A 2,563-nucleotide genomic window follows, 5' to 3' on the forward strand; every position below is an offset into this window, starting at 1 on the left:
GTGCCCCCTGAATCCTCCCAGTCTGATTTTTTAAAACATGCGAAATATCATCAAGCCTTTGAGCCTATTTTAGAATATATCGTATAAAATCATCATATAGCTCATAAACTAATGATTTAAGGTGGATATAAAGTCAAAACCTGTGTAAAGCAGATAAAAATGAACCATCAAACTGCTTAAGAGTATCTGAACACGAGAGGGGTCCATAAATAAGATAATACCATTTCTTTTCCTCCTAAAACAATCATACAGGCTATAGAGTGTTCTGCTTCAAGAGCCAGATCAAAAGCAGACATCAGCGTTTATGCTCCGCCACCCATTTCTAAGTTTAGCTTCTCGAGTAAATTAATATTATTATCACCTTATCTTATCCTTTTACCCTTCTCTTCGGGTTCTTTGAGCAACATTCTACTCTTCCTATAATACCCCTGCCTCTTTTGCCAGCTACTTTTCCAGTAAAAGCAAGAGTGGGATGCATGGACATTTGTGAGGCAGCGTGCTGGAATCAGGCTCTCGTCAACTTTTGGGCATGTAGAGTTATAGATATCATCTTAAAGCTTGTTTATTTGTTTTTCTTTGGAAGAAAATAATATCATTTTATCTAGAATACAAGCCGAGATATTTGCGAAAGAAGGAGGTAGGGGTCACCTGTTTTCAGAGGTAAAATTAGAGAGAAAATGGCAGTCAAAGATTAGCTTAAGAGTCCGGGGTAACTGAAAAATTACATTTTTTTGTGCCTTTAATCAACGTTTTTCAGAAAAAAAAAATTCCCACAGAAATGAGTTTTTTAATGGACATGAAAGGTGTCAAAAAAACAAAAATTCAATAAAAATTCACAAACCTGCGGAAAAATGCAAGTTTCTTCATTTTGATTATTTTGACGAGAGCCTGATTCCACCACGCTGCCTCACATTTAATTAACACATGTAGTTTTGTTGGAGTTTAACTTCATACTTTTATTTTTATATGTTTATTTATTCAATATTTCATTTTATTATTACTTTCATTTTTTAAAAATTTAATTATCAATCAATATTTTTATTTCTTAAGAGGGATGGGGGATTAAATTACAAAGAATCTCAATGCCAAACCCTCTCCACTTCTGTTTAAATTCTCATGTTAGATTTATTTTCAATTTTACAACGTTTAATGTGTTAAGGACAAGTATTTCGTTATAAATGGCACAAAATTTGTCTCTATCATAATTATTACAAACTTAAGAAACAGTAAGACAAAAGCTTCCACGAGAGGGGTGCCTTCATACAAAATGACCGAAAGCGCAAAAAAATAATAACCATCGAAAAGAGCCAAAACTAGTCATGGATTAGGACAATATCGGGTTAGATACCCAGATTATTAGACCGTTAAGTGGGGGAACATGTCAAAGGAAATCAGATTTCAAACAAAGGTGGTGGGCGGTTCGGGGGTCCTCTACTCAGGTGTAGTTTGCTCCTTCTTTGCTACAAATATCTATCGTACTTACCGCTCCTTCTTTCAGTTGTAAAACTGTGTAAGTTACATAATACTATCTAGTAACACCTCAAATCTTCGTCTCGTATAAAATGACCTTTTTGTATTACAAGTGCCGTAAAACTCTTACTAAAACTTTTCTAAATAAAAGGAAGGTGTAGTACCGCTCAATTGTGAAATGATTTGAGAAAGAACATCACTAATGTAGAAAATCTTCATCTGATTAGAAAAAAACTGCTTTTACCATCTTCTTTAAAATGTGCCCTATGTTGTATCAGAGTTTCTGTTCAGAATGTACTTAATATTACATTATTATAGATCTCTCTCATATTTCTTAGTCAAGTAAAAGTCTAAATCATAAACGGTTATTTTGAAGATTATTTTCGTAGTGAGAAGACACATCGAATTCGTCCCCGTAGTTCTAACATTTTCTAGAATGAATACTCACAAAACTGAAAAAACTACCCAAGGATAAATCAGCGTATATCACTTTTATTCTCACGTGTACCATGAATCAGATTAGGAACTCATTCTTTGTACACCCAAATAAGTGATAGGGAATTTCTAGTATACTCTCTGATCTCTCTCTCTCTCTCTCTCTCTCTCTCTCTCTCTCTCTCTTCCCCAGTCTCTCTATCTTTGTTTCTCTGTCTCTGTCTTTTTTAGTCTCTCTCCCTACACCCATGGAGCTCTCGTGGTCGAAAGGTTAAGGTGTTCACCTCTCATTCAAAGGTCCGGGTAACAACGGAAAATTTTGCTTCTCTAAAATTGTCTCCTTTCACCTCCTTTCTTGCTCACTAGCAGTGTTCTGTCGTCTTCATTCGTCTCCACTTTCTGCACCCACCCCCTCACGTTCTTTTGCCCCCTGCTGTCTTTCAGCCACACCCCTAATCTCCCGGTATGAAAGATCTACACTTGGCCTTCTCGGACAAGGGCTAAAACGTTAAAGTTAAATATCCGTTGGTGGTCTAGAATCGATAAGACTAGGCTTCGGCCGCCACCCTGGCAGAATTCAAAATTTCCTACCAACTGACAACGTTTGGTGTGTCCAGCGAGACCGTATGCACTTGCGAGCGCCGTAAAACACTTACCG

At 36.6% G+C, this 2,563-nt stretch overlaps 1 protein-coding gene across 1 annotated transcript in view; it reads right to left on the reverse strand.

Annotated features, from left to right (window-relative positions):
• LOC101847153 (ankyrin-3) overlaps positions 1-2,563 on the reverse strand; it is a gene marked incomplete at its 3' end in the record, with an annotated part of 35,621 nt that overhangs the window by 32,005 nt on the left and 1,053 nt on the right. The gene's annotated exons all lie outside the window — the stretch shown is intronic.

The sequence above is a fragment of the Aplysia californica genome, unplaced genomic scaffold (genome assembly GCF_000002075.1).
Source record: "Aplysia californica isolate F4 #8 unplaced genomic scaffold, AplCal3.0 scaffold00869, whole genome shotgun sequence".
Classification (NCBI taxonomy): domain Eukaryota; kingdom Metazoa; phylum Mollusca; class Gastropoda; order Aplysiida; family Aplysiidae; genus Aplysia; species Aplysia californica.